The 23,408-nt window shown below is 46.6% G+C and overlaps 1 protein-coding gene across 1 annotated transcript in view; it reads left to right on the top strand.

Moving 5' to 3' along the window:
* The window catches only part of LOC137334218 (protein FAM107B-like), a 178,674-nt gene that overhangs the window by 288 nt on the left and 154,978 nt on the right, over nt 1-23,408 (top strand). The window lies entirely within an intron of this gene.

Here is a 23,408-nt window from a genome sequence, read left to right as displayed (position 1 = left end):
ACCGTGGTGGTCCCGCGATTGGGGGGGGGCGGGGCGGGCCGGAGGTGGCGAGATCGTGGCAGGGAGATTTCCTTGTGGGGCCCAAATGAGCACTCCTGCTGGCTCCGGCTGCCTCAGGGCAAACCAAACTTGCAGTGGGAGTCTCAAACAGACATTAGTCCCCTTATTTATCCGTAGACCCTCCACTTGCTAATATTAGTGAATAATTTGGTATTCGTACAATCCATGATGCTGTCTTTGTTGCAAATGGAGGAAAATAATTATATTCTCTGCCAGCAGATGGTACTGTTTCTTTCTAGTTCCATTTTTAGATTTATGTTCCAGAATATCTTCTTTCTTGCACACAATCATGTGTTTGTCAGGAGCTGATTTACTGGTTTATGTTGGGGGGGGAGGTTCCTTTTGCAAATTTGCACTTTATCCAGACATTTTTTTCTTTAATAAATTTAAATGTTATGTCAAATTTAATTTTATTCATGCTTGTGAAGTTGCATTTCATGAGCTGTAAATGTTGCAGGTTTGATGGTTGGTTTGTCATAGATTCACTCATTGTATTCCCCCACAACTTGTGCTTGCAATTTGATGAAAATATTTATTGGCGTAGCGTACGTATCACTTATCAGGTATTGTTGATGTCATCCGATAGTCAGATCTATATACTGTATAAGGTCTATAGAATATAGTCCATAATGTAGGCTACGCACTCTAACTTTAGAGTAGGCTGTCCAGAAATATCTGAAAACTTCTGTATAATACACGAAAATGGCAGGCAATCAGAATTGGATAGTTCTCGAGGGTTAGCACTGGAACAGATACAATTAGCTGGATGGCCTCCTTCTGTGCTGTAAATGTTATGATTGTAAAATGTAAGCTGGATATTAACAGAAATCTGTTCACTTACTCCATGTTTTATATGATCTGGTTAGTTCATTTTCATCATTGGTGAAGAAAACTTTAGTAGTTCAGCCATCAATCCTCCCCTCCTCCATCCTGCGTTATCCTGCCCCCTATGATTTTGGACTTGGCAAAAGGTGCAAACACCACCTGTAGCATGATGCAATTCTCCCATCAATTTTATTGATTCCATCTATGTAGCATCTACCCCGTCTTCTTCCATCTGCCCTGTCTTCTTCCAACTACCCTGTCTTCTTCCATCGGCCCTGTCTTCTTCCATCTGCCCTGTCTTCTTCCATCTACCCTGTCTTCTTCCATCTGCCCTGTCTTCTTCCATCGGCCCTGTCTTCTTCCATCGGCCCTGTCTTCTTCCATCGGCCCTGTCTTCTTCCACCAGCCCTGTTTTCTTCCATCTACCCTGTCTTCTTCCATCGGCCCTGTCTTCTTCCATCGGCCCTGTCTTCTTCCATCTGCCCTGTCTTCTTCCATCTACCCTGTCTTCTTCCATCTACCCTGTCTTCTTCCATCGGCCCTGTCTTCTTCCATCGGCCCTGTCTTCTTTCATCAGCCCTGTTTTCTTCCATCTACCCTGTCTTCTTCCATCGGCGCTGTCTTCTTCCATCTACCCTGTCTTCTTCCATCGGCCCTGTCTTCTTCCATCTACCCTGTCTTCTTCCATCGGCCCTGTCTTCTTCCATCGGCCCTGTCTTCTTCCATCGGCCCTGTCTTCTTTCATCAGCCCTGTTTTCTTCCATCGGCCCTGTCTTCTTCCATCGGCCCTGTCTTCTTCCATCTACCCTGTTTTCTTCCATCGGCCCTGTCTTCTTCCATCGGCCCTGTCTTCTTCCATCTACCCTGTTTTCTTCCATCGGCCCAGTCTTCTTTCATCTACCCTGTCTTCTTCCATCTGCCCTGTCATCTTCCATCTGCCCTGTCTTCTTCCATCGGCCCTGTCTTCTTCCATCGGCCCTGTCTTCTTTCATCTACCCTGTTTTCTTCCATTGGCCCAGTCTTCTTTCATCTACCCTGTCTTCTTCCATCGGCCCAGTCTTCTTTCATCTACCCTGTCTTCTTCCATCGGCCCAGTCTTCTTTCATCTACCCTGTCTTCTTCCATCGGCCCTGTCTTCTTTCATCAGCCCTGTTTTCTTCCATCTGCCCTGTCTTCTTCCATCGGCCCTGTCTTCTTTCATCAGCCCTGTTTTCTTCCATCGGCCCTGTCTTCTTTCATCAGCCCTGTCTTCTTCCATCGGCCCTGTCTTCTTCCATCTACCCTGTCTTCTTCCATCTACCCTGTCTTCTTCCATCGGCCCTGTTTTCTTCCACCGGCCCTGTTTTCTTTCATCTACCCTGTTTTCTTTCATCTACCCTGTTTTCTTCCATCTACCCTGTTTTCTTCCATCTACCCTGTCTTCTTCCATCTACCCTGTCTTCTTCCATCTACCCTGTCTTCTTCCATCGGCCCTGTCTTCTTCCATCTGCCCTGTCTTCTTCCATCTACCCTGTCTTCTTCCATCGGCCCTGTCTTCTTCCATCTACCCTGTCTTCTTCCATCGGCCCTGTCTTCTTCCATCTGCCCTGTCTTCTTCCATCTACCCTGTCTTCTTTCATCAGCCCTGTTTTCTTCCATCTGCCCTGTCTTCTTCCATCTGCCCTGTCTTCTTCCATCTGCCCTGTCTTCTTCCATCTGCCCTGTCTTCTTCCATCTGCCCTGTCTTCTTCCATCTGCCCTGTCTTCTTCCATCGGCCCTGTCTTCTTCCATCTGCCCTGTCTTCTTCCATCTGCCCTGTCTTCTTCCATCTGCCCTGTCTTCTTCCATCTGCCCTGTCTTCTTCCATCTACCCTGTCTTCTTCCATCGGCCCTGTCTTCTTCCATCTACCCTGTCTTCTTCCATCGGCCCTGTCTTCTTCCATCTGCCCTGTCTTCTTCCATCTACCCTGTCTTCTTTCATCAGCCCTGTTTTCTTCCATCTGCCCTGTCTTCTTCCATCTGCCCTGTCTTCTTCCATCTGCCCTGTCTTCTTCCATCTGCCCTGTCTTCTTCCATCTGCCCTGTCTTCTTCCATCTGCCCTGTCTTCTTCCATCGGCCCTGTCTTCTTCCATCTGCCCTGTCTTCTTCCATCTGCCCTGTCTTCTTCCATCTGCCCTGTCTTCTTCCATCTGCCCTGTCTTCTTCCATCTGCCCTGTCTTCTTCCATCTGCCCTGTCTTCTTCCATCGGCCCTGTCTTCTTTCATCGGCCCTGTCTTCTTCCATCTGCCCTGTCTTCTTCCATCGGCCCTGTCTTCTTCCATCTGCCCTGTCTTCTTCCATCTACCCTGTCTTCTTCCATCGGCCCTGTCTTCTTTCATCTACCCTGTTTTCTTCCATCTACCCTGTCTTCTTTCATCTACCCTGTCTTCTTTCATCAGCCCTGTTTTCTTCCATCGGCCCTGTCTTCTTCCATCTGCCCTGTCTTCTTCCATCTGCCCTGTCTTCTTCCATCTGCCCTGTCTTCTTCCATCGGCCCTGTTTTCTTCCATCGGCCCTGTCTTCTTCCACCGGCCCTGTTTTCTTCCATCTACCCTGTCTTCTTCCATCGGCCCTGTCTTCTTCCATCGGCCAGGTCTTCTTCCATCTACCCTGTCTTCTTCCATCTTCCCTGTCTTCTTCCATCGGCCCTGTCTTCTTCCATCGGCCCTGTCTTCTTTCATCAGCCCTGTTTTCTTCCATCTACACTGTCTTCTTCCATCGGCCCTGTCTTCTTTCATCAGCCCTGTTTTCTTCCATCTACCCTGTCTTCTTCCATCTGCCCTGTCTTCTTCCATCGGCCCTGTCTTCTTCCATCTACCCTGTCTTCTTCCATCGGCCCTGTCTTCTTCCATCTACCCTGTCTTCTTCCATCGGCCCTGTCTTCTTCCATCGGCCCTGTCTTCTTCCATCTACCCTGTCTTCTTCCATCGGCCCTGTCTTCTTCCATCTACCCTGTCTTCTTTCATCTACCCTGTCTTCTTTCATCAGCCCTGTTTTCTTCCATCTGCCCTGTCTTCTTCCATCGGCCCTGTCTTCTTCCATCTGCCCTGTTTTCTTCCATCTACCCTGTCTTCTTCCATCGGCCCTGTTTTCTTCCATCTACCCTGTCTTCTTCCATCTACCCTGTCTTCTTCCATCTACCCTGTCTTCTTTCATCTACCCTGTCTTCTTCCATCTGCCCTGTCTTCTTCCATCGGCCCTGTCTTCTTCCATCTACCCTGTCTTCTTCCATCGGCCCTGTCTTCTTTCATCTACCCTGTTTTCTTCCATCTACCCTGTCTTCTTCCATCTGCCCTGTCTTCTTCCATCTGCCCTGTCTTCTTCCATCTGCCCTGTCTTCTTCCATTTACCCTGTCTTCTTCCATCGGCCCTGTCTTCTTCCATCTGCCCTGTCTTCTTCCATCTGCCCTGTCTTCTTCCATCTGCCCTGTCTTCTTCCATCGGCCCTGTCTTCTTCCATCGGCCCTGTCTTCTTTCATCAGCCCTGTTTTCTTCCATCTACCCTGTCTTCTTCCATCGGCCCTGTCTTCTTTCATCTACCCTGTTTTCTTCCATCTACCCTGTCTTCTTTCATCTACCCTGTCTTCTTCCATCGGCCCTGTCTTCTTCCATCTGCCCTGTCTTCTTCCATCTGCCCTGTCTTCTTCCATCTGCCCTGTCTTCTTCCATCGGCCCTGTCTTCTTCCACCTGCCCTGTTTTCTTCTATCTACCCTGTCTTCTTCCATCGGCCCTGTCTTCTTCCATCGGCCAGGTCTTCTTCCATCTACCCTGTCTTCTTCCATCGGCCCTGTCTTCTTCCATCGGCCCTGTCTTCTTCCATCGGCCCTGTCTTCTTCCATCGGCCCTGTCTTCTTTCATCGGCCCTGTCTTCTTCCATCGGCCCTGTCTTCTTCCATCGGCCCTGTCTTCTTCCATCGGCCCTGTCTTCTTCCATCGGCCAGGTCTTCTTCCATCTACCCTGTCTTCTTCCATCGGCCCTGTCTTCTTCCATCGGCCCTGTCTTCTTCCATCGGCCCTGTCTTCTTCCATCGGCCCTGTCTTCTTTCATCGGCCCTGTCTTCTTCCATCGGCCCTGTCTTCTTCCATCGGCCCTGTCTTCTTTCATCAGCCCTGTTTTCTTCCATCGGCCCTGTCTTCTTCCATCGGCCCTGTCTTCTTTCATCTACCCTGTTTTCTTCCATCTACCCTGTCTTCTTCCATCTGCCCTGTCTTCTTCCATCTGCCCTGTCTTCTTCCATCTGCGCTGTCTTCTTCCATTTACCCTGTCTTCTTCCATCGGCCCTGTCTTCTTCCATCTGCCCTGTCTTCTTCCATCTGCCCTGTCTTCTTCCATCTGCCCTGTCTTCTTCCATCGGCCCTGTCTTCTTCCATCGGCCCTGTCTTCTTTCATCAGCCCTGTTTTCTTCCATCTACCCTGTCTTCTTCCATCGGCCCTGTCTTCTTTCATCTACCCTGTTTTCTTCCATCTACCCTGTCTTCTTTCATCTACCCTGTCTTCTTCCATCTGCCCTGTCTTCTTCCATCTGCCCTGTCTTCTTCCATCTGCCCTGTCTTCTTCCATCGGCCCTGTCTTCTTCCACCTGCCCTGTTTTCTTCTATCTACCCTGTCTTCTTCCATCGGCCCTGTCTTCTTCCATCGGCCAGGTCTTCTTCCATCTACCCTGTCTTCTTCCATCTACCCTGTCTTCTTCCATCGGCCCTGTCTTCTTCCATCGGCCCTGTCTTCTTCCATCGGCCCTGTCTTCTTTCATCGGCCCTGTTTTCTTCCATCTACCCTGTCTTCTTCCATCGGCCCTGTCTTCTTTCATCTACCCTGTTTTCTTCCATCTACCCTGTCTTCTTCCATCTACCCTGTCTTCTTCCATCGACCCTGTCTTCTTCCATCTACCCTGTCTTCTTCCATCGGCCCTGTCTTCTTCCATCTACCCTGTCTTCTTCCATCGGCCCTGTCTTCTTTCATCAGCCCTGTTTTCTTCCATCTACCCTGTCTTCTTCCATCGGCCCTGTCTTCTTTCATCTACCCTGTTTTCTTCCATCTACCCTGTCTTCTTCCATCTGCCCTGTCTTCTTCCATCTGCCCTGTCTTCTTCCATCTGCCCTGTCTTCTTCCATCTGCCCTGTCTTCTTCCATCTGCCCTGTCTTCTTCCATCTACCCTGTCTTCTTCCATCGGCCCTGTCTTCTTCCATCTGCCCTGTCTTCTTCCATCTGCCCTGTCTTCTTCCATCTACCCTGTCTTCTTCCATCGGCCCTGTCTTCTTCCATCTGCCCTGTCTTCTTCCATCTTCCCTGTCCTCTTCCATCGGCCCTGTCTTCTTCCATCTACCCTGTCTTCTTCCATCGGCCCTGTCTTCTTCCATCTGCCCTGTTTTCTTCCATCGGCCCTGTCTTCTTCCATCGGCCCTGTCTTCTTCCATCTGCCCTGTCTTCTTCCATCGGCCCTGTCTTCTTCCATCGGCCCTGTCTTCTTTCATCTGCCCTGTCTTCTTCCATTGGCCCTGTCTTCTTTCATCGGCCCTGTCTTCTTTCATCGGCCCTGTCTTCTTCCATCTGCCCTGTCTTCTTTCATCTGCCCTGTTTTCTTCCATCGGCCCTGTCTTCTTTCATCGGCCCTGTCTTCTTCCATCTGCCCTGTCTTCTTCCATCGGCCCTGTTTTCTTCCATCGGCCCTGTCTTCTTTCATCGGCCCTGTCTTCTTTCATCTGCCCTGTCTTCTTTCATCGGCCCTGTCTTCTTCCATTGGCCCTGTCTTCTTCCATCGGCCCTGTTTTCTTCCATCGGCCCTGTCTTCTTCCATCGGCCCTGTTTTCTTCCATCGGCCCTGTCTTCTTCCATCGGCCCAGTCTTCTTCCATCTGCCCTGTCTTCTTCCATCGGCCCTGTCTTCTTCCATCTGCCCTGTCTTCTTCCATCGGCCCTGTCTTCTTCCATCGGCCCAGTCTTCTTCCATCTACCCAGTCTTCTTCCATCTGCCCTGTCTTCTTCCATCGGCCCTGTCTTCTTCCATCGGCCCTGTCTTCTTCCATCGGCCCTGTTTTCTTCCATCGGCCCTGTTTTCTTCCATCGGCCCTGTCTTCTTCCATCGGCCCAGTCTTCTTCCATCTGCCCTGTCTTCTTCCATCGGCCCTGTCTTCTTCCATCGGCCCTGTCTTCTTTCATCTGCCCTCTCTTCTTTCATCGGCCCTGTTTTCTTCCATCTGCCCTGTCTTCTTTCATCGGCCCTGTCTTCTTTCATCAGCCCTGTCTTCTTTTATCTGCCCTGTCTTCTTTCATCGGCCCTGTCTTCTTTCATCGGCCCTGTCTTCTTTCATCTGCCCTGTCTTCTTTCATCTGCCTTGTCTTCTTTCATCGGCCCTGTCTTCTTTTATCTGCCCTGTCTTCTTTCATCTACCTGGTCTTCCTCCATCTTCCCTGTGGTTGGTGAGGTTGCTGGACAGTTTGTTGCTCATTAACACTAATTAGGTTGGCTCTTCAGGCAATAACATGAAGTATTTAAGTCCAACGATATTATACGTATGCAAGAAGCTGTGCTGAAATTCTTCCAAGATATTTTTAACCCATTGTTTTGAGTTTCAGACTTTTGCTGGTTTTCAGTGAAACACTTGAGTGGGTAGTGAGGGTCATTAGCCGTTCAGAGAAGGAAACTTCAATTGTTCAGGGTCTGGAAGAGCTGAGCATAATTTTCATCGTCATTACCTTACATGACAGTGACAGGTTTTCTGCGATTTGATGTTTTTAAAGATGTAAATTATATTTTCACAATGCAACTGACTCTTCCACCAAATGTTGATCATCAAAGCTCACATATTCCCAATAACTCTACAGAGGCGGTGATGACCTTCATCTTTCACCATGCAATAACATTCTGATGCACAGTTTGACTTCCTGCTTCATTGTAGGCACGTTCCAGGTTTATGTTCTTAGCCTCAGTAACGAGAATTGTTTTTGTACAAGTTTATTGGATTGATGCCTGTGGTCACTGATTTTAAATTAGGTTTTCATCGTTCTTTTGATGGAACCTTTGCAGACTAATGTTAGCAGTTGTCTCCTTGAGTATTTAGGCATATTATCAGTGAAGCTTGATTAGTTTTATTGAGTGGGTTACTTTCTGCACTCATTTCTCAAACCTCATCATTTTCACAGTTGGGAGGACACTCTTTATTTGTTTCCCGAATTGGAAATATACTGTCTGTACCATTAGGTTCAGACATTCATGCCTCATTAAAGATATAGAGACCAATTATAACCTAAGTCACCGGGCGGGAAACCCATGGGATCGGGGGTAATGCCAGTTTTACACCACGCTCATTATTACTCTCCATTGACTTTAATGGAGAGTAAAATCGGGTGGGGTGTAAAACCAATCGTGTTAGTTTCCCGACGGGCAGGTTAGGTTAAAATCGCCCCCATAATGTCCTGTTGGCATGAGCATTTCTGTTCTCCCAACTAATGGTGACTGGTTGTTCTCTGCAGAAGGCTCCCTTCATAATATTTTATTTTAAGAGTTTTAAACAATGTACTCTTCATTCCCGCATGTAAGTGCAATGACTCAATGCATAAATCAATAGTCATTTTTGTAGGTCACATAAACAAAGTAAAAGTAGGTATCAATCCACCACAGCACGGATACAACATGATGTAGATTCAGGCAATCTACCTCCTCCCAGATGAAATCAAAATCAAGTGTTCAAGCAATATCAAAGAGAAAGAATGAACTAACCAAACAAAGGTCTTTCTTCCATCGATGTCACTGGTTGTCATCTGATCTTAAAGGTAAAGATCCTTGCAACTTAATTCCAGGCAGCAGAAGTGGGGAGGAAGGGAAAGTTGTAATCTAGCGGATCATCCCATACAACTCAGAGGTGTGGGGATGGGGTGGGAATGAAAAATAGTTCCCAGCACCTTATAATTTTCCCTGCCATAACCATTCTGTGAACCATACCCAGAGGAAACCTACAGAATAAAGCTCGCAGAAGAGGGAAGAGGGGGGCACTGCGCAGGAGGCCGTACCCACTGCGGGTCTTCAGGGAGAACTTCTCATATCTCAACTAGGGAGAGAGTAGGGCCTCTTAAGGATCAACAAGGTCATCTATGTGCGGAACCACAAGAGATGGGTGAGATCCTAAATGAATATTTTGCATCGGTATTTACGGTTGAGAAAGGCATGGATGTTAGGGAACTTGGGGAAATAAATAGTGATGTCTTGAGGAGTGTACATATTACAGAGAGGGAGGTGCTGGAAGTCTTAACGCGTATCAAGGTAGATAAATCTCTGGGACCTGATGAAATGTATCTCAGGACGTTATTGGAGGTTAGGGAGGAAATTGCGGGTCCCCTAACAGAGATATTTGAATCATCGACAGCTACAGGTGAGGTGCCTGAAGATTGGAGGGTAGCAAATGTTGTGCCTTTGTTTAAGAAGGGAGGCAGGGAAAAGCCTGGGAACTACAGGCCGGTGAGCCTGACATCTGTAGTGGGTAAGTTGTTAGAGGGTATTCTGAGAGACAGAATCTACAGGCATTTGGAGCGGCAGGGACTGATTAGGAACAGTCAGCATGGTTTTGTGAGTGGAAAATCATGTCTCACGAATTTGATTGAGTTTTTTGAAGGGGTAACCAAGAAGATAGATGAGGGCTGTGTAGTAGACGTGGTCTACATGGACTTTAGCAAAGCCTTTGACAAGGTACCGCATGGTAGGTTGTTACATAAGGTTAAATCTCACGGGATCCAAGGTGAGGTAGCCAATTGGATACAAAATTGGATTGACGACAGTAGAGGGTTGTTTTTCAAACTGGAGGCCTGTGACCAGCGCTGTGCCTCAGGGATCGGTGCTGGGTCCGCTGTTATTTGTTATTTATATTAATGATTTGGATGAGAATTTAGGAGGCATGGTTAGTAAGTTTGCAGATGACACCAAGATTGGTGACATTGTGGACAGTGAAGAAGGTTATCTAGGATTGCAACGGGATCTTGATAAATTGGGCCAGTGGGCCGATGAATGGCAGATGGAGTTTAATTTAGATAAATGTGAGGTGATGCATTTTGGTGGATCGAATCGGGCCAGGGCCTACTCCGTTAATGGTAGGGCGTTGGGGAGAGTTATAGAACAAAGAGATCTAGGAGTACAGGTTCATAGCTCCTTGAAAGTGGAGTCACAGGTGGATAGGGTGGTGAAGAAGGCATTCAGCATGCTTGGTTTCATTGGTCAGAACATTGAATACAGGAGTTGGGATGTCTTGTTGAAGTTGTACAAGACATTAATAAGGCCACACTTGGAATACTGTGTACAGTTCTGGTCACCCTATTATAGAAAGGATATTATTAAACTAGAAAGAGTGCAGAAAAGATTTACTAGGATGCTACCGGGACTTGATGGTTTGACTTATAGGGAGAGGTTGGATAGACTAAGACTTTTTTCCCTGGAGAGTAGGAGGTTTCGGGGTGATCTTATAGAAGTCTATAAAATAATGAGGGGCATAGATAAGGTCGATAGTCAAAATCTTTTCCCAAAGGTAGGGGAGTCTATAACGAGGGGACATAGATTTAAGGTGAGAGGGGAGAGATTCAAAAGGGTCCAGAGGGGCAATTTTTTCACTCAAAGGGTGGTGAGTGTCTGGAACGAGCTGCCAGAGGCAGTAGTAGAGGCGGGTACAATTTTGTCTTTTAAAAAGCATTTGGACAGTTACACGGGTAAGATGGGTATAGAGGGATATGGGCCAAGTGCAGGCAATTGGGACTAGCTTAGTGGTATAAACTGGGCGACATGGACATGTTGGGCCGAAGGGCCTGTTTCCATGTTGTAAACTTCTATGATTCTATGATTCTAACTTCACTGAGGAGCAATGTATAAGGCATCTTCACTTCACAACGGAGGCTGTCACCGAACTATGTCACCTGCTGCAGCCACAATTCGAGCCTCGTACTCAGACAGATGGCTGTCATGCTCACCGTGGCTCTTAACTTTTATGCAGCAGGCTCCTTCCAGGCTGCAGGAGATGACATCAGCAACATTACAAAGAATGTACAGGTTAGAAACAGGTCATTCGGCCCAACAAGTTCATGCCAGTGTTTATGCTCCATGTGAGCCTACTCCCACCCTTCTTCATCTAACCCTATCAACACATCCTTCTGGTCCCTTCTCTCTCATGTGTTTATCTAGCTTCCTCTTAAATACATCTATACTAGTCGCCTCAACTACTCCTTGTGGTAGCGAGTTCCACACTCTAACCACTCTCTGGGTAAAGTTTCTCCTGAATTCCCTATTGGATTTATTAGTCACTATCTTACAATTATGGCCCCTAGTTCTGGTCTCCCCCGCAAGTGGAAACATCTTCTCTACGTCTATCCTATCAAACCCTTTCATAATCTTAAAGACCTCAATCAGGTCACCCCTCAGTCTTCTCTTTTCAAGAGAAAAGAGCCCCAGCCTGCTCAATCTTTCCTGATAGGTATGACCTTTCAGTTCTGATATCATCCTAGTAAATCTTTTTTGCACCTTCTCCAGTGCCTCTATATCCTTTTCATAGTGTGGAGACCAGAACTGTTCACAGTACTCCAAGTGTGGTCTAACCAAGGTTGTGTACAAGTTTAGCATAACTTCCCTGCTTTTCAATTCTATCCATCTAGTAATGAACCCCAGTGTTTGTTTTTTTTATGATTTTATTAACCTGCGTTGCTACTTTTAGTGATTTGTTTACCTGCACCCCAAATCCCTCTGCTCCTCTATGTCGTTTCGACTCTTATTTTCCAAGGGATAACTGGCTTCCTTATTCTTCCTACCAAAATGTACCACCTCACACTTATCTATATTCAAATTAATTTGCCAATTACATGCCCATTCTGCAAGTTTATTAATGTCTTCCTTGTATTTTGTCGCAGTCCTCAGTATTAACCATATACCCCAATATGGTGTTGACCATAAATTTTGAAATTGTACTTTCGATTCCCGAGTCCAAATCGTTTATGTACATAGTGAACAACAGTAGTTCCAGCTCCGATCCTTGTGGAACACCACTTCTCACATTTTGTCAGTTGGAGTAACTACCTTTAACCCCTACTCTCTGTTTTCTGTTTTATATCCAGCTTGCTATCCATTCTGCTACTTGTTCCCTGACTCCACATGCTCCGACCTCAGTCATGAGTCTACTAAGCGGTACCTTATCAAAGGACTTTTGAAAAGCCAAATATATTACATCTAGTGCATCGCTCTTGTCTCCCCTTTCTGTTCCTTCTTCAAAGAATTCAATAAGGTTGGTCAAGCATGTCGTCCCCTTCTGAAATCTGTGCTGACTATTCTTCATTATATTTTCGGTTTCTAGATATTTCTCTATTACATCTTTGAGAATGGATTCTATTATCTTCCCTACCACCAACATTAAGCTTATTGGTCTATAGTTCCCTGCACTTGTTCTATCTCTCTTTTTAAATATAGAAAACACATTAGCTGTCCGCCAGTCCTCTGGCACTATTCCCTTTTCGAATTAATTTTTATATATACATAATAGTGCCTCTGCTATTTCTTCCCTAACTTCTTTTAATATGCGCGGATGCAATCCATCCGGACCTGGGGTTTTATCCTCTTCAAGTTTTGTTAGTTTATCAATTATCTCCCCTCTATCTTAAATGTCTTTATATCTTTTTTGATCTCTTTTTCTAATGTCATGCCCACCATATTAGTCTCCCTGATAAATACTGAGGCAAAGTAATTATTTAATATTTCTGCCATTTTACTGTCATTACCAGTGAGTTTATCGTGTGTATTCCTTAGTGGCTCTATTCTGATTTTTCTTTTGTTATTTGTGTGTTGGTAGAATACTTTTTTTTATGTATTCCTTGATAATTTAATTTTGTGGTTTCTTTTTGCCTTCTGATTTGTTTTTTTGACTACTTTCCTAACCTTTACATATTTCCTTTTGCCTTCCTCTCCTTTGTTGTCTACCTACATACGAAGGATCTACTTGCCTTAGAGGCAGTGCAATGATGGTTCACTGGATTGATTCCTGGGATAAGAGGGTGTCCTATGAGGAAAGATTGAGTAGAATGGACCTATACTCTCTGGAGTTTAGAAGAATGAGAAGTGAGCTCATTGAAACATATCAGATTCTAAGAGGACTTTTTTTTTTATTCGTTCATGGGATGTGGACGTCGCTGGCAAGGCCAGCATTTATTGCCCATCCCTAATTGCCCTTGAGAAGGTGGTGAACTGCCTTGAACCGCTGCAGTCCGTGTGGTGAAGTTTCTCCCACAGAACTGTTAGTTAGGGATTTCCAGGATTTTGAGCCAGCAATGATGAAGGAAGTATATTTCCAAGTCGGGATGGTGTGTGACTTGGAGGGCAACGTGCAGGTGGTGTTGTTCCCATGTGCCTGCTGCCCTTGTCCTCCTAGGTGGTAGAGGTCACGGGTTTGGGAGGTGCTGTCGAAGAAGCCTTGGCAAATTGCTGCAGTGCATCCTGTGGATGGTACACACTGCAGCCACAGTGCGCCGGTGGTGAAGGGAGTGAATGTTTAGGGTGGTGGATGAGGTGCCAATCAAGTGGGCTGCTTTGTCTTGGATGGTGATGAGCTTCTTGAGTGTTTTAGGAGCTGAACTCATCCAGGTAAGTGGAGAGTATTCCATCACACTCCAGTATTATAGCTGTACTGGAACAGCTTGGCGAGAGTCGCGGCTAGTTCTGGAGCACAAGTCTTCAGCACTACAGCTGGGATGTTGTCGGGGCCCATAGCCTTTGCTCTATCCAGTGCACTCAGCCGTTTCTTGATATCTCGTGGAGTGAATCGAATTGGCTGAAGACTGGCTTCTGTGATGGTGGGGTTATCAGGAGGAGGCCGAGATGGATCATCTACTCGGCACTTCTGGCTGAAGAAAGTTACAAACGCTTCAGCCTTGTCTTTTGCACTCACGTGCTGGACTCTGCCATCATTGAGGAAGGGGAATGTTCACAGAGCCTCTTCCTCTCGTTAGTGGTTTAATTGTCCATCACCATTCACAACTGGATGTGGCAGGACTGCAGAGCTTTGATCTGATCTGTTGGTTGTGGAATCACTTAGCTCTGTCTATAACATGTTGCTTCTGCTGTTTAGCATGCATGTAGTCCTGTGTTGCAGCTTCACCAGGTTGGCACCTCATTTTTAGGTACGCCTGGTGCTGCTCCTGGCATGCTCGTCTGCACTCCTCATTGAACCAGTGTTGATTCCTTGGCTTCTTGGTAATGGTAAAGTAAGGAATATACCGGGCCATGAGGTTACAGATTGTGCTGGATTACAATTCCAGGTGATTGGCAAAAGAACCAAAGGTGACATGAGGAAAAACGTTTTTACACAGCGAGTGGTTAGGATCTGGACTGCACTGCCTGAGGAGGTGGTGGAGACAGATTCAATTATGGCCTTCAAAAGGGAATTGGATAAATAATTGAAAGGAAAACATTTGCAGGGCTACAGGGATAGGGCGGGGGAGTGGGACTAGCTGGATTGCTCTTGCATAGAGCCGGCGCGGACTCAATGGGCCAAATGGCCTCCTTCCGTGCTGTAACCTTTCTATGATTCTAAGTCTTTCTTTTTCTTTCTTTTGACTTTTGTTGAGATGACATTCAGCATGATATTCCTGCAGCTTGTCGTGTGGCCTGCACTGTATCATCTTTTCTCATAGCCTAATAAATTGCTTTTGTTTGTACTACCATAATGAGGTAAAGGTGCCTCTAGTTGGGTTCTTTTGTGGGGTGAGGGGATTATCTATTCACTAGCTGGACTAGAGAGGCCTGTATGGCAGGCTGCGGGATTGATCTTCTTTAGACTTCACATGTACCTGATTTTTAGGGGTTCAAATACTAAAGCTACAATCCTGTCAACAATCAATTATAAGGAAATACGCAAAACCAAACATGTACTAGGGTTTGCTGTGCATTGACATCAACACAAATATATGTGTGTGCATTTGAAGGATTGATCTGGAATTTTTAAAAAATGTCAATCTCAGAAATAAGCAGATATTCCCGAAAAGGAATATTTTGTCAAAATGGCACTGCGAGTGAGGAAGGATATATGCCTGATACTTTGTGGCTCTCCCTCTATATCTGTGTTGTGAAAGTCTTGTAGTAATTATGGTGTTTCACTGTGCCAGTAAATAGTTTTATTTATTGATTCTCAGGATATGGGCAGGACAGACCCACCAGAGGTGGCGGTACAGTGATATACAGTCAGGAGGGAGTGGCCCTGGGAGTCCTCAACATTGACTCTGGACCCCATAAAATCTCATGGCATCAGGTCAAACATGGGCAAGGAAACCTCCTGCTGATTACCACCTACCGTCCTCCCTCAGCTGATGAATCAGTCCTCCACCATGTTGAACACCACTTGGAGGAAGCACTGAGGGTAGCAAGGGCACAAAATGTACTCTGGGTGGGGGACTTCAATGTCCATCACCAAGAGTGGCTCAGTAGCACCGAGTCCTGAAGGACATAGCTGCTAGACTGGGCCTGCGGCAGGTGGTGAGCGAACCAACACGAGGGAAAAACTTACTTGACCTCGTCCTCACCAATCTACCTGTCGCAAATGCATCTGTCCATGACAGTATTGGTAGGAGTGACCACCGCACAGTCCTCGTGGAGATGAAATCCCGTCTTCGCACTGAGGACACCATCCAACGTGTTGTGTGGCACTACCACCGTGCTAAATGGGATAGATTCAGAACAGATCTAGCAGCTCAAAACTGGGAATCCATGAGGCGCTGTGGGCCATCAGCAGCAGCAGAATTGTATTCCAGCACAATCTGTAACCTCATGGCCCGGCATATTCCTCACTCTACCATTACCAACAAGCCAGGGGATCAACCCTGGTTCAATGAGGAGTGTAGAAGAGCATGCCAGGAGCAGCACCAGGCGTACCTAAAAATGAGGTGCCAACCTGGTGAAGCTACAACTCAGGACTACATGCATGCTAAACAGCGGAAGCAACATGCTATAGACAGAGCTAAGCGATTCCACAACCAACGGATCAGATCAAAGCTCTGCAGTCCTGCCACATCCAGTCGTGAATGGTGGTGGACAATTAAACAACTAACGGGAGGAGGAGGCTCTGCAAACATCCCCATTCTCAATGATGGCGGAGTCCAGCACGTGAGTGCAAAAGACAAGGCTGAAGCGTTTGCAACCATCTTCAGCCAGAAGTGCCGAGTGGATAATCCATCTCAGCCTCCTCCCGATATCCCCACCATCACGGAAGCCAGTCTTCGGCCAATTCGATTCACTCCACGTGATATCAAGAAACGGCTGAGTGCACTGGATACAGCAAAGGCTATGGGCCCTGACAACATCCCAGCTGTAGTGCTGAAGACTTGTGCTCCAGAACTAGCTGCGCCTCTAGCCAAGCTGTTCCAGTACAGCTACAACACTGGCATCCACCCGACAATGTGGAAAATTGCCCAGGTATGCCCTGTCCACAAAAAGCAGGACAAATCCAATCCGGCCAATTACCGCCCCATCAGTCTACTCTCAATCATCAGCAAAGTGATGGAAGGTGTCGTCGACAGTGCTATCAAGCGGCACTTACTCACCAATAACCTGCTCACCGATGCTCAGTTTGGGTTCCGCCAGGACCACTCGGCTCCAGACCTCATTACAGCCTTGGTCCAAACATGGACAAAAGAGCTGAATTCCAGAGGTGAGGTGAGAGTGACTGCCCTTGACATCAAGGCAGCATTTGACCGAGTGTGGCACCAAGGAGCCCTAGTAAAATTGAAGTCAATGGGAATCAGGGGGAAAACTCTCCAGTGGCTGGAGTCATACCTAGCACAAAGGAAGATGGTATCGGTTGTTGGAGGCCAATCATCTCAGCCCCAGGGCATTGCTGCAGGAGTTCCTCAGGGCAGTGTCCTAGGCCCAACCATCTTCAGCTGCTTCATCAATGACCTTCCCTCCATCATAAGGTCAGAAATGAGGATGTTTGCTGATGACTGCACAGTGTTCAGTTCCATTCGCACCCCTCAGATAATGAAGCAGTCCGAGCCTGCATACAGCAAGACCTGGACAACATCCAGGCTTGGGCTAATAAGTGGCAAGTAACATTCGCGCCAGATAAGTGCCAGGCAATGACCATCTCCAACAAGAGAGAGTCTAACCACCTCCCCTTGTCATTCAACGGCATTACCATCGCCAAATCCCCCACCATCAACATCCTGGGGGTCACCATTGACCAGAAACTGAACTGGACCAGCCATATAAATACTGTGGCTACGAGAGCAGGTCAGAGGCTGGGTATTCTGCGGCGAGTGACTCACCTCCTGACTTCCCAAAGCCTTTCCACCATCTACAAGGCACAAGTCAGGAGTGTGATGGAATACTCTCCACTTGCCTGGATGAGTGCAGCTCCAACAACACTCAAGAAGCTCGACACCATCCAAGATAAAGCAGCCCGCTTGATTGGCACCCCATCCACCACCCTAAACATTCACTCCCTTCACCACCGGCGCACTGTGGCTGCAGTGTGCACCATCCACAGGATGCACTGCAGCAACTCGCCAAGGCTTCTTCGACAGCACCTCCCAAACCCGCGACCTCTACCACCGAGAAGGACAAGGGCAGCAGGCGCATGGGAACAACACCACCTGCACGTTCCCCTCCAAGTCACACACCATCCCGACTTGGAAATATATCGCCGTTCCTTCATTGTCGCTGGGTCAAAATCCTGGAACTCCCTTCCTAACAGCACTGTGGGAGAACCGTCACCACACGGACTGCAGCGGTTCAAGAAGGCGGCTCACCACCACCTTCTCGAGGGCAATTAGGGATGGGCAATAAATGCCGGCCTTGCCAGCGACGCCCACATCCCGTGAACGAATAAAAAAGAAGACCGCCATTTATTACCAATCCCTAGTTGCCCTGAGAAGGTGGTGGTGTGCCATCTTCTGTTTGATACAACTGAGTGGCTTGCTCGACCACTTCAGAGTTCAGAAAAAAGTCAACCAACAATCCAAGCAAATGGAATCTGCATCAGGAGAGGATTAGGGACGCTCTTATGCACCATAACTGATTTGTTACTAAATCAATAAGAGACTCGGCACAAACCAGGGATCAGTGTCTTTAACCAGTAAACCATTGGGACTCAACACAGACCTGCGATCAGTGCCTTTACCCAGTATACCTGCAGAGGGAGACTCTGTTTAAGAAATAAAAAGGACAACTTCTGTTGATTTTGTGAACCCTGCTTTTTGGAGTGCTTCAGTGTTGTTCCAGTGAAGTTCTGGGCTGATAGTTTGTTAATTAGATATTAATTAGATATTGTAACATTTTATTTTAACACTTAAGGTACAGAGTATAACAATTTTAAATTCATTCAATATTAAATCCATCCAGCCTCGGCCCATCTGCTGCTGAAACTGTCCTCCGTGAATTGATTATTACAATGCTCTTCTGGCCGGCCTGCTATCCTCCACCATCAGAAAGCTCATCAAAACCTCTGCTGCCCCTATCCTATTGCGCACCAAGTTCCTTTCACCTATCAGTGCTGTCATTGCAGACCTACATTGGCACCCGGTCATCGAATGCCTCAAATTTAAAAGACTCATCCTTGCGTTATCTCCATTCATGGCCTCACCCCTCCCTATCTCTATAAATTGCTCCAGCCCTACAACTCTCCCTCCCCCGAACTCTCCTTCCACTGACTCTGGCATCTTGTGCAACCCCTTCTCCCTTTGCTGCTCCAGGCTCCATGCCCTGGAATTCCTTCCATAACATCTCTGCCTCTCCACCTCTCTCTCCTCCTTTAAGATAATCCTTAAAATCCACTTCTTTGACCAGCCTTTTAGTCACCCCATCTAATATCTCCTCTTCTGACTTGTCATGTTCTTCCAACTTTAAGGCGCTATATAAATGCAAGTTGTTGTTGTCATCGTCGTAGAATGGAAAAAGGTAGAGGCCGGTATTGAGAATATGCAGTTGGTCATAAGTTGTCTTTGATTACTTATTACCATGTGTAAACAGTGAGGGTTGAGTTTCCTCAGTTTTGGTTACCGCGCCCTTGAATCCTTAATTCTAACACAGCAGTTATGCACTACATGTGTACCACAGAAAATCAACTCCGTTTCCGCATATTACATGCAAATTGCACGCATAATTCAGGTTTAGTTTATTGCGCCCTTGTTAAAAGCCATTGAAGGCTCCCTTGTGCAAATTTGAAGTCTTTTGTTTCCCCAAATCATAAAGGAATCATTCCTGATTAAAAAAATAATGTTGCAGCCACAGAAAGGATGGTTTAGCCATTAGAGATAATAGGGTCGAATTTCATTTGCATCTCTAGGCGAGCCCAAACTGCGTGCAGGGAACAATCCCAGTGCCTGAACAGAAAAGCCTGGGGCCCGATCGAAATTGGGCCTCGGCCTCCTCTGAATAATTGGGATGAGCTGACGGCGCCCAGCGGATCTCCAAAGGCAGCTTAGCCCTGTGGCCTGATCCAATTTGGGCTGACTGCCTCGCCAGCGAGGCAGTCAGCCCAAATTGGATCAGGCCACAGGGCTAAGCTGCCTTTGGAGATCCGCTGAGCACCTACGTAAAGTCCTGGAAGGGGGGAAAGCAGAACGGAAGGGGGGCTGAGTGCGAGTCAATAACGGCCCACAATAGTGCTGTGGATTCAGAAGGAGCACTCCTGCTCCTCCCGGCTCCACATTAAAGTAAGTTTTCTGGCTGCCGCTAGCTAAGCCGCAGCAGAATCCTGAATGCTCAGCGCCTGCCTCAGACGGATTTCTTCAAGCAGCCGGAAGCTCCTTATTAATACATTAAGTAGTCCTAATGCCAGTTTAAGGCGGCTGCCCAGGACACCTGAATATTGTCCGAGGCCAACATGGTGTTGGATGTATTTCAGGCGTCTATGGTGCGCAAGACATAGCTCCACGAAATTAGTCCTTTTTGTCCCCATTTCTGCCTGAAAAACAGGCCCAACGAGGACCAATTTCTACTCCAAAGACTACATCTTTCCCAGTTTTAAACATAAATACATTCAGCAATTCATAGCCGGCAGAAATTCCTGGATGCAATTAACATGCAGTGACTCCTCTTCAGGAGACCAGCTGGGCCTGAGATCCATCACTAACATGTAATAACCCTAGAAAGCATTTGCTTAAACTCAGGGGTAACGACATACATTCTTTTCAGATGTAGTTAAGAGAGTTTCATTTAAATATGCACTACTTCCCTAGCTAAAAATTCACGTGAAAAGGTTTAATATAGAAATATCACAGAGCTGTCCCCTTGTGCTTTGTCAACTAATGCATTGTTCTCTAAGTCGTTTGCTTCCCCTGACTGAAATTACTCATTGAAGGAGCAAGTAATGCTGGTCAGCCTTGAGGAGGCCTTGGCAGCTCCTGGTGCACTGTTGTTGACAAAGATGGTTGTACATCTGTGATGTACTCCATGTGGGAGCTGCATGCTTTTGATGGTACCTGAATTTTTATCTCCAAGGGTGTTGAAGCCAACCATTATCTCACCATAGAACATTGAAACCTCAGTGTTTCAACTGTATATGCAGGAATGTTTGAGAGAGATCTCTTGCTGTGCTTTCTCTCATGGCACTGTGGTCTCATTACAGTTGCCAAGTGGTCAGGGCAAAGTTCTGGGCAGATAACTGCTCTATCAGGGTTAACAATGTTGCTGATGGCTGCAGAAATGGACTCAGATTCCAATCATTGAGTGCTGGGTAACGCTGCCTATGATACCCAAATGGTGTGCAGATTATTTTTTCTTCATTTTCCATGAGGTTGCTATAAAAAGGGAAGATAATACGATTGTCATGTGTAGACATGATTACTATTAGCATCTAACAGTGTGCAAGAGGGTAGAAAACTGAAATGTGTTGCATGGGTGAAACCAATTCTTTTGGAAAGATAACTGATTCCAGGAGATCAGGTGCCGGATTGGAGTGCCTTTTGTCGTCTCATGATGAAAAACTGAGGTAGAATATTGTTCCTTTGCTTTTCTGCCTGTAGATCAGCAAGCAACAATTGCCATCTAAATGAGAGTGGCTCATGGAGGTCACCATTCCCAAACCCATATAGCAACAAAAAAAAATTCTGATAAGCACCGAGAAATTAGAGAAGGACAAACTGAAGACAGGCAGAATCCGGCTGAAAATTATCTTCTAACCAATTACCCCACACATGGGATTTCAAACTTGAGCCCTGTGAAACTTTCAAGAAAAGAGGGCATGAAAGAATAATGGCAAATAAAATCAAGAAAAATCCAAAGATGTTTTATAAATACATAAAGAGCAAGAGAATAACTAAGGAAAGGGTCGAGCCTATTAGAAACCAAAAAGGTAACCTATGTGTGGAGGAGGAGGATGTGGGTATGGTTCTTAATGAATACTTTACGTCTGTCTTCACAAAAGAGGGGAGACCAAGCAGGCATTGTAGTTAAGGAGACGGAGTGTGAAATATTGGATGGGATAAACATAGTGAGGGAGGAAATATTAAGGGAATTAGCATCTTTGAATGCAGATAAATCGCCAGGCCTGGATGAAATGTATCCCAGGCTGTTAAGAGAAGCAAGGGAGGAAATAGTGGAGGCTCTGACCATCATTTTCCAAACTGTTCTGGCTACAGGCCTGCTGCTGGAGGATTGGAGGACTGCTAACATTGTACCGTTGTTTAAAAAGGGAGAAAGGGATAGACCGAGTAATTAGAGGCCAGTCAGACTAACCTCAGTGGTGGGCAAATTATTGGGAAAAATTCTGAGGGACAGTATTAGTTGTCATTTAGAAAGACATGGATTAATCAAGGACAGTCAGCATGGATTTGTTAAGGGAAGGTCATGTCTGACTAACCTGATTGAATTTTTTAAGGAGGTAGCAAGGAGGATCGATGAGGGTAGTGCATTTGATGTAGACTACATGGATTTTAGCAAGGCTTTTGACAAGGTCTCACATGGCAGACTGGTCAGAAAAGTAAAAGCTCATGGGATCCAAGGGAAAGTGGCAAGTTGGATCCAAAATTGGCTCAGTGGCAGGAAGCAAAGGATAATGGTCGACGGGTGTTTTTGTGACTGGAAGGCTGTTTCCAGTGGGGTTCCGCAGGGCTAAGCACTAGGCCCTTTGCTTCTTGTGGTATATATTAATGATTTAGACTTAAATGTAGGGGGCTTGATTAAGAAGTTTGCAGATGATACAAAAATTGGTTGATAGTGAGGAGGAAAGCTGTGGACTGCAGGAAGAAATCAATGGACTGGTCAGGTGGGCAGAAAAGTGGTAAATGCAATTCAACCCAGAGAAGTGTGAGGTAATGCATTTGGGGAGGGCAAACAAGGCAAGGGAGTACACAATAAATAGGAGAATACTGAGAGTTGTAGAGGAACAAAGGGACCTTGGAGTGCATGTCCACAGATCCCTGAAGGTAGCAGGAAAGGTAGATAAGGTTGTTAAAAAGGCATACGGGATACTTTCCTTTATTAGCCAAGGCATAGAATATAAGAGCAGGGAGGTTATGCTGGAACTGTATAAAACATTGGTTAGGCCACAGCTTGAATACTGCGTACAGTTCTGATCACCACGTTACAGGAAGGATGTGATTGCACTAGAGAGGGTACAGAGGAGATTTACGAGGATGTTGCCAGGACTGGCGAATTTCAGCTATGAGAAAAGATTGGATAGGCCGGGGTTGTTTTCTTTGGAACAAAGGAGGCTGAGGGGAGATTTAATTGAGGTATATAAAATTATGACGGGACTAGATAGAGTGGATAGGGAGGATCTATTTCCCTTAGCAGAGGGGTCAGTGACCAGGGGGCAAAGATTTAAAGTAATTGGTGGAAGGATTAGAGGGGAGCTGAGGAGAATTTTTTTCACCCAGAGGGTGGTGGGGGTCTGGAACTCACTGCCTGAAAGGGTGGTAGAGGCAGAAACCCTCATCACATTTAAAAAGTACTTGGATGTGCACTTGAAGTGCCGTAACCTACAGGGCTACGGACCAAGTGATGGAAAGTGGGATTAGGCCGGATAGCTCTTTTTCGGTCGGCACAGACACGATGGGCTGAATGGTCTCCTGTGCTGTAAATTTCTATAATTCTATGAAAACTCGGTCTGCTTACTAAGGGTAAATTGGGGATTTAACGGGTTTCAAAGACCAAAGGAACAATTTTAACCCTGTCTGCCTGGCAGAAAACAGGCAGATGGGCAGTTAAAATGGCCCGTGGGACTTGCCTGCTCCGATCCCGCTGCCTTCGTGCAGGTTCTGATATCAACCTGCGCTTCCCAGCAGGCGAGAGGAACAACTGCCGAAAGCCAGCATGGTCCTTCTTTAAATATACAGATTGGTTATCATCTGGGCCAGACTGACATTTTAACCAAAGTCCGCATGGCGGCCATCTGAGTTTGCATCAAAGCTGCAAACACTGGTGACGTAGATTCCTGCTGAGAGGGCCTGGCTACAGTTTCCCTGGAGATGGCCACATGGTGCTGGGTAGCAGAGTGGAAATGCCCCTTGACAGCACCTCGCACATGCTGGATGTGGACTCCTAAATCCTTGTCG

The sequence above is a fragment of the Heptranchias perlo genome, chromosome 17, assembly GCF_035084215.1.
Source record: "Heptranchias perlo isolate sHepPer1 chromosome 17, sHepPer1.hap1, whole genome shotgun sequence".
Taxonomy (NCBI): domain Eukaryota; kingdom Metazoa; phylum Chordata; class Chondrichthyes; order Hexanchiformes; family Hexanchidae; genus Heptranchias; species Heptranchias perlo.
Note: the sequence above shows the minus strand (reverse complement) of the source record. Positions and strands in the feature narration are given on the sequence as shown.